The following is a 9,022-nucleotide window of genomic DNA, read 5'->3' as shown; positions in this document are numbered from 1 at the left end:
CAGTTGCTTCCAGATCGATGTGATTGATAATGCAGTAAATGATACGTTCCAGTTGCATAATCCACCAGATCCATATGAGGCATTGTACACTCTCAATCTACTCAATCTGATTCTAATGAGATTGAAATATGTGCGAGAAATGTTGAAGATAATCCTCCATATAGGTACTGTCCACACTTTGAGGAATTAGGCATTGATCCTACAAAGCCTTTGCCATCAATTCAGAGGCCCCCTGAGTTGAGTTAGAGCTCAAGCAGTTGTCATTTTACCTTCATTATGCCTACGTGGGAAAATCTTCCACATTGCCTGTTATTATTTCAAACTCCATTAGTAAGCTTGAAGAAGAGAGATTGCTAAGAGTACTCAGAGAAAATAAAACGGCTATTGGATGGTCTATTGTCGACATAAGAGGGATCAGCCCTGCAATCTGCATGCATAAAATTCTCATGGATAATTTTAGACCAAGTATAGACAGCCAGAGGAAACTCAATCCAAATATGAAAGAGGTAGTCAGAGCAGAAGTTTTGAAGCTTTCGGATGCAGGGATCATCTATCCTATCTCAGACAGTGCATGGATTAGTCCTGTTCAAGTTTTGCTGAAAAAGGGAGGTATTACAGTAGTGAAAAATGAGAAGAATGAATTGATTCCTACCAAAACTGTTACGGGATGGAGGGTATACATTGATTCTCGCAAACTCAACACTGCTACTCGAAAGGACCACTTTCCCCTCCCATTTATTAATCAGATGTTGGAAAGGTTAGCAGGTCACTCCCATTATTGTTTTCTTGATGGATACTTCGGTTATAATCAGATTTCGATAGCGCCCGAGATCAAGAGAAGAGTACGTTTACTTGTCCTTACGGCACCTTTACTTATTGTAGGATGCCATTTGGTCTATGTAATGCTTCTGCCACATTTCAGCGTTGCATGATGGCCATCTTCTCTAATATGGTAGAAAGATTCATAGAGGTCTTTATGGATGATTTCTCAATTTTTGGTTCTTCATTTGATGAATGTCTTGAACACTTAAACTTGGTCTTGCAGCGGTGTAAAGAAACAAATTTGGTACTAAACTGGGAAAATTGTCACTTTATGGTACAAGCGGGTATCGTGTTGGGACATCGAATTTCAGCTAAAGGAATTGAAGTGGACAAGGCAAAGATTCAAGTTATTGAGAAATTACAACCACCAACCTCAGTCAAAGGTGTTCACAGTTTCCTTGGTCATGCTGGATTTTATCGGCGCTTCATCAAAGACTTCTCTAAGATCACTAAACCATTATGCAATCTGCTAGTCAAGGATGTCCCTTTCAAATTCTCTGAAGAATGTCTATTGTCTTTCAACATTTTAAAGGAGAAGTTAATTTCAACGCCAGTAATTGTTGCACCAAATTGGAGTTTGCCCTTTGAACTAATGTGTGATGCAAGTGACTACACAGTGGGAGCAGTATTGGGACAGCGACGAGATAAAATTTTTCACGTGATCTATTATGCAAGCAAGACATTGAATGATGCACAGATTAACTATGCCACCACTTAGAATGAACTTTTAGCTGTAATCTACGCCTTTGATAAATTTCGATCTTATCTTGTTGGATCAAAAGTAATAGCTTATACAGATCATGCAGCTTTAAAGTATTTGATGACAAAGAAAGATGCAAAGCCAAGACTAATCAGATGGATATTACTTCTACAAGAATTTGATTTAGAGATAAGAGACAAGAAGGGAAGTAAAAACTTCGTAGCTGATCATCTATCCTGACTTGAGCATGAAGAACAGGACAAGTCAGTGGACATAAATGAGATCTTTCCAGATGAACAGATTTTCAATGTAGAGGATGTACCTTGGTATGCTGATATAGTGAATTATCTGGCTAAATCTATTATTCCACCAGACTATTCAAGTCATCAAAAGAAGAAATTCTTTTCTGACTTGAAGTATTATTTTTGGGAGGACCCTATTCTTTATAGGCGGGGTCGAAATCAAATTATTAGGCGGTGTATTCTTGAAGAAGAGATCCCTCAGATACTCGAGCAGTGTCATTCATCTACCTATGTTGGACACTTTGGCGCATCAAAGACTGTCGCTAAATTCTACAGTCTGATTTTTACTGGCCATCGATATTCCAAGATAGATTTGAATTTGTGAAGAGGTGTGATAGATGTCAGCGCATGGGAAATATCTCAGGAAAGAATGAGATGCCTCTGAATAGCATTCTGGATGTAGAGCTTTTTGATGTGTGGGGGATCGACTTTATGGGGCCATTTCCCTCATCATTCTCGAATCAGTATATACTTGTTGCCGTCGATTATGTTTCTAAGTGGGTGGAAGCAGTAGCATTGCCAACCAACGATGCGAAGGTTGTAATTGGGTTCCTAAAGAAGTATATTTTCACCCGTTATGGCACACCTCGAGCTATCATAAGTGATGGGAGCAAACACTTTTGCAATCGTTAGTTTGAGTCTTTGCTGGCTAAATATGGTATCCGACATTGTATAGCTACCCCCTATCACCCTCAGACCAGCAGTCAAGTTGAAATCTCCAATCGAGAATTAAAGCGGATACTGGAGGTAATAGTGAGTTCTTCAAGAAAAGATTGGTCTAAGAAACTTAATGATGCTTTGTGGGCTTACAGAATGGCTTTCAAAACACCTATAGGCATGTCTCCTTATCATTTGGTTTTTGGGAAAGCGTGTCATTTACCAGTTGAATTGGAGCACCAAGCTTATTGGGCAGTAAGAACTTGAACTTTAATTTAAAGGCCGTCGGTGAAAAGAGATTAATTTAGTTGAATGAAATGGATGAGTTTCGATTGGAAGCCTATGAGAAGGCAAAACTCTATAAGGGGCGCACAAAAAGTGGCATGACATGCACTTTCAAAGAAGGAAGTTTGAGGTTGGGCAATAAGTTTTGCTATACAATTCTAGACTCAAACTTTTTCCTGGTAAATTGAGGTCTAGGTGGGTAAATTGAGGTCTAGGTGGTCAAGTCCATACACCATAGTCAAGGTGTTTCCTTATGGGACAGTTGAAATAACTTAAGAAAATAAAGGAACCTTTAAGGTTAATGGACAACAGTTGAAGCCATATTGGAATGGTGAATTTTCGAAAGAAAAATCAGCCGTTCAACTCGCAACACTGGATTGAATGAATAAAAAATCGAGCTCTAGACTATAAATCGAGCGTTTAATGTGAGGCAGCCCATTCTTCTATCTCTTTTTGTTATTTTAATTAACTATTGCATTACATATAGTTTTAGGGACTGCATTAATTTAGGAACTCATTCATTTAAATGGGTAGTTTTGGACACATTTTAAGTAGTACTTTCAGACCTATTTTAGTAACTTGGCCTATTTATTTAGTAAGTTCATTTTATTTTGACATGGTTATCTAGGTTCATCGTTAACATCTTAGCATTCTATTTAGCTTACATTGATGTGATATGCATCTTTAAGGTGGTACCTAAATCTCAATCTTTCTTGGTATGAATTTATTGCAAATATTTAACTTTTCTATGCTATCACTAATATTTATTTTGAATACATGAAAAAGAAAATTAAATCCTCACAACAAAGAAAAGCTACAGCTAACGTGATGTCTACCAATTGGAACAGCCTGATCATTCATCGCATCCACATTTACCTCGGGGAGTTTCTGATCCTTACCCTTTACTTTGTTTAGTTTTGCTTCTACATTGGGGACAATGTAGTATTTTAGTTTGGGGGTGGGTGAGTATTAGGATACTTAGAATACATACTTTTCAATTGCTAATTGAGTCCATATAACTGTTAAAAAAAAATTGTCTAGTAGCGTTGACGACTTGCCGCGTATGAAGATATTATTTGTTTGAATTTAGTACATATTTAGTTAGATGCTGTATAACATCTTAAATTGTACTGTTACTTTAAAACTTATCGATGTTAGATTTGATTATTTGAGCACACAGCCATATTGATTTATCACTTATGTTGGTACACAATGTAATTTTTGTGGAATTGGTGATGTTGTTGACTTAGGTTTGAATAAAATTCCCAAGTACCTTATTTAGAAACCAAGCTGTAAAAAAAAAAAATAATAAATAAAATTAGTTTGGGAGTGAGAAGGTTAGTGCTTGTCTTCATAGAAGTGTGATGGTTTGGAATTCTCAAATTCCGGCGTTAATTAAAAGGCTTTGAATTAAAAAGTCTAAAACGGGCACTTATCATCATACATTTTTTACTTCTTTTCGTAGTCTTTATGACCCAAGTGATTAAGCCTGTAAGGGTCTTTAAAACCTGGTGTCCTAAAGTCATCTGACTCGGGAGTCATCGACCTAAAACTCGCTACAGGGGTCATCTAGAAAGCTTAATGGAAAGAAGCTTTGCACATAAGAAAAAATAAAAATAAAAATAAATAAACAGTTGGATTCTCATATCAAAAGAAAAAGTAACACATCTTCTACTTATCTTCGTAGCCTTTTTGACTCGGGTTATTAAGTCTGCAAGGGTATCTAAAAACTTGATGCCCTATAGTCGTCTGACTTGGGAGTCATCGGCCTAAAGTAGGGTTGACAACGGTTCGGTTATGGGTCGGTTCAGCCAAAATCATAACCGCACCACCAATTTTTTGACCATACCATAACCGCACCATAACCACGTAAATCGGTTCAATTCGTATCTCGATTCGACACGGTTCGGTTCGGTTAATAACCACGAAAATAAAATATTTTTTATAGGTTCATCTATCAAATTGATATAAAACAATTTATGAAAAAAGTCAATGAAAACAAAAACACAATATTCCAAACGAAAATGCAAATATTATCCAAATTTTCAATTGTAAAATACAAATTTAACAAACAATCTTATAAATATAACAATACTAAATTTTTCCTTCATTCTTAATTGTTGTGCATCAAAGTGACTTGATTCATTCTTCCCCACAAGTCTTACTAGTATAGTGATACACTCAAAGTTGATTCATATATAGTAAATAAGAAATGTAAGTAGAGAATACAACGATACTACCTATTCCATAATGATCTTAACTAAGATTTAAATAAAAAAATGTACCTCTTCATCAGCTTCCTTCTCGCTAAACATTGCACAAGCTCTAGAGTATGATGAAGAAGTAGAATTTTCTACATATAATAGAAAAAAGTTAACAATAAAAGGAGCCGTGCGTGAGTTTGTGGTCTGTGGAGAGTAGGGTTTGCATTTATATACTGTCATACTAATGTTATTATTATGGGTTAATGGTAAGTGGGTTGGCCGGCTGAGTCATGTATATGTAATGGGGGGATTTTGTTTTCGACTAGATAGAAAAGTAGTGTAAAGCTCAATAATCAATTCAATTGATATTTCTTTTTAGCGGGTAATCGGTTCGGTTTCGGTTCGACGGCGTAAATACCATACCTGCACCGCCACGAACCGATTCATAAAAATAAAAACCATATCCGTCCCACTGCACCATCGGTTCGATTTTTTTCACCCCATTCGATTCGGTTAACCGCGATTTTCGGTTTTAACGGTTCAAATTGCCATCCCTAGCCTAAAACTCGCTACATGTGTCATTTAGAAAGCTTAATGAACAAAAGTCTTGCACAGGAGATGTCAAAAAAAAAAAATGATGAAGAAAAATTGAGATATAAATTATCAAAAGTGAGATGTGCCTAGTAATGACTTTGAGATTTGAATTCTAGAGATTGGCGGTGTGGTTATGAGAAAGACTTACTATCTCTCTTTCTAGATTTACAAGTATCTAATTCTTAACACTTGTGCGGAAAAATGCATCATAATGATTTTTAGGAACCCCTTATGTACTAGAAATACCTCAAGATTGGAGAGAAAAGCATAAGGAGTGATTGTTACACGAGAGGTGTGAGGAAAAATGACCACAAGAGGGTTGGGACTATGAATAAATCAACAAGACTTGATTGGTTGTATTCTAATATAGGTGTTAGTTCAATGTTGGCTAATCTCACACACACACACTAAATCGAGCATCGGATAAGCAAAAAAAATTTATTTTTGATGTTGTTTAGATCTTTCTAAAATATTGCTTAAATTCGAACCTAAGGCACATGATAAGTAGTTCAACGTTGAGTCTTTTATTTATAATTTGTTAGGTTAGAAATGTGTTACCTAAGTTTTATTTTGTTTTGTTCGAGGACGAACAAATTTTTTAGTTTGGGGGTGTTTGATAAATGCATTTTGTGCACTTATTCGGACTACATAACTAGATTTTTATGTCGTCAAATTATTAATTTTTACCTAACTTGTGTTAATTTTCTTTTGTTTTTAGTTATGGACCCGTTTTGAAACAATTGGAAAATAAAATAATCAATTGGCTATTAAGTTGAGTTTGTGGACAAAATCTCGCAGAATAAAAGATGGAGGATCAAAATTGAGGAGATAATGAAGAGAAGGACTAACTTGCATTACATGAAAGAACTGAGTACACAAAACTTATTGACTTATGGGAATGAAAAAAAAAAATAAAGGAATCTGTCGGCTGAAGGAAGTGGAAATAAAAGGGAGCATTGGGCCTTAGTTTAGATCTGATTTGGAATAAAATTCAATAAAGACTTGGGCTCCTAATTTGTACACAGAACAAGGGCTTTATTGTTTATGTATATATACACATGCAGCCGAGAGAAAGGAGTGGGGGGGGGGGGGGGGGGGGAGCCGAGGGGGGGGGGGGGGGGGGGGGGGGGAAAGCAAACTAAATTCATAAACACATGGATAGAAAACGGTGAGAAGGAGGCTGCCGTGGGAGAGAATTGAAATCCCTTCTGGGGATTAAATATACAGCAAGCCGAGGCTGGTGGGCGGAAGAAAACATAATATATAGGCAGGGAGAAAACCGGTAGATTTGGGGGAATTAAATGGAACGGAAAGCAGGTTGGAATTGGACTATTTAATTGGTAGATTGAGTGGCAGAAAAAAAGAGAATTGCTGGGGCTGAATTGAGTATATTCCACCGCTGAAAGTCAGCTGCAGCTTGGGGTCGAATTGGAATTAAAGAGACAATGGACGGTTGAATTGATAAAGTCGGCAGCTGCTGGGGTTATATATGGTGGACTGCAAGAAGTTATATTTATATATATACCAACAGAAAACAACAGCTTGGAGGGCAAGAATTGGGGATTATACAAATACAAACTGAAAGCAGAATTTGGCATCTTTTGGAGAGAGGTTGGCGGCTGCATGGATTTATATAATTCCCACAGAAAGTAGCAACTTGGAGGATAACACATACGCATACAAAGTCGGCGGCTGCAAAATAAATTTGAGGAATCATTCACGTTTGGTCAATTTTTGGTGATATTTTTCCACTTTTCTTTGTTTAATTTTAACATTATGCTCGGCTAGATTATTTTGTGCTAGGATTTGCGATAAACCTTATATTATGAACCCTTAATCTTGAATTTTATTTATTTGATGTTATTGAATGATTGGCATGAATTTTATTTTTTCTACAATTATATGTGCAATAGTTGTATGAGATTTGTGGCTTGTTTTACCCTCGAGAGATGGAAAATAAGTTAGGCATTATGTTAATTGTCGTAAAGTCCGATAGGGGATAGAAATATACCGCTATACTTTACTTGATCTTTAAATATTCATAAAACTTTAATGCATTTTTATATATTCGCATTCGTCATAGAAATATAGTCGAATCGCATGTGAAAATAGGTTTAATTCTACTCGAAAGAGATTGTTAAACAAATTAGGAATATTGGTCTTCATAATTGAATCGTGTTGTCAATTTTATAAAATTCGGATTAAAAGGGATTGATACAAGGGGATTCGGGATCTTAGTACGCATTTCATTATTATATTTTTATAAAACTTGCATTTAGTTATAACCACGCATTTAATTTAATTAATTTAGGCTTTATATTTATAAGTAGGTTATTAAATCATAATTTAGTTAGCGAAAATATCAAAAATTTCTATTGTTTCGGTTAAAGCGAAAATAATTTAAATTTAAGCTAATACAATCTCTGTGGGATGATACTTGGACTCAACAGGTCCACTTTATTACTTGAATGCGACCCGTGCAATTGCGATATAGGAAATCAGCGAACAATGTGTTCTCGAGGTACGAGCAACACAAAATGAGATATGATAAATGTAATGAGATCTTTTCATAGGGGTCATTTATACATTTGTAGCATATGTGTTTGGCTATTTGATTGATTAACTTGGTGTTAGATTGAGAATCCTTCTGAACAAGTTTGCCAAAAAAAAAAAAAAAAACCTGTATGTTATCCTATGTTATATCTTCATCGTATATTTATTTGGTTTTGACTCATTATTGTGATTACTTGCTCCTACTTGGCACTATTGACCTTAGCTCTAACATGTATATAGAGCAGGTATGGTATATGTTTCAAGTTCGAAACACGAGGTAATGTCTGTGATTCTAATTTACTAGTTACCTTGATTAGGCAAATATAAACTTTGTGTTTTGGTTGCTTGCGGGTTGACTGGTATCAATGTTGAGATTTATTGGGTTTTGATATCTGATAAATCTCGGACAGTAATGTTAAAATGATATTGGATAAGCTACATCAATACTTTAGTGATGGCTCGACCCAAAAACAATTTTGGCCACTAGAAGTAGCTTAATTAAGTTAATATTGCTCGTGGTAGAACACTTTTGATGGCCCATGTTGAGGTTGGATTTGTTGGATGGTGGTACGTATTGGTCCAATTTAGGCTAGTTGTGGTCTTTGTTGTGGTAGCCCATTTGCCTTGGTTTTGATGGCCCAATTGTTATTTCTTAAGTTGGTGACCTTAATTATATATATCCATTCTTTGCTCGTGAATATCTGTGAGCTGTGCAATAGAGGAGAATGGTCAGGTAGCAGACTTGGTATAATTGGAGTTCAACTATTGCTTCTTCTTTCTTCTTCCTCTCTTTGTGATATTGCTACCACCACTCTAATCCTTAATGAGTTAGAAACTTGTGGCAACTAAGTAGGCAAAGTAGTGGATCGAGCTAAGCTCTGTTGGTGCTTATTTGATGAGTAAAC

The sequence above is a fragment of the Olea europaea genome, chromosome 10 (genome assembly GCF_002742605.1).
Source record: "Olea europaea var. sylvestris chromosome 10, O_europaea_v1, whole genome shotgun sequence".
Lineage (NCBI taxonomy): Eukaryota > Viridiplantae > Streptophyta > Magnoliopsida > Lamiales > Oleaceae > Olea > Olea europaea.
The sequence above is the reverse complement of the archived record's forward strand: the minus strand, read 5'-3'. Positions refer to the sequence as shown.